This window comes from Alligator sinensis, unplaced genomic scaffold (genome assembly GCF_000455745.1).
Source record: "Alligator sinensis unplaced genomic scaffold, ASM45574v1 scaffold466_1, whole genome shotgun sequence".
NCBI lineage: Eukaryota > Metazoa > Chordata > Crocodylia > Alligatoridae > Alligator > Alligator sinensis.
In genome coordinates, this window is record NW_005842406.1 from 56,407 (window position 1) to 56,613 (window position 207).

Consider the following 207-nt stretch of genomic DNA (forward strand, 5'->3'; position numbering starts at 1 on the left):
GGCACATGTCTAGACATTGTACCTGGGAGTAGTTTACTCTGACTCAAACTGCTCTGAAGTTTATTGCTTCACACTAATTGCAAGTGTAGATGCACTCAGTATTTTTGAACACCCGCATCCAACTAACTCTAGAATTTCAGGGGATGCTCTAGGCCTCAGCGATCAGAGTTCTCTATTGATTCGGGGAAAATGAGAAAATGGAAAGAG

General features: G+C 42.5%; 1 protein-coding gene across 1 annotated transcript in view; it reads left to right on the forward strand.

Annotated features, from left to right (window-relative positions):
* The window catches only part of BST1 (bone marrow stromal cell antigen 1), a 105,518-nt gene that overhangs the window by 36,440 nt on the left and 68,871 nt on the right, over positions 1-207 (forward strand). The window lies entirely within an intron of this gene.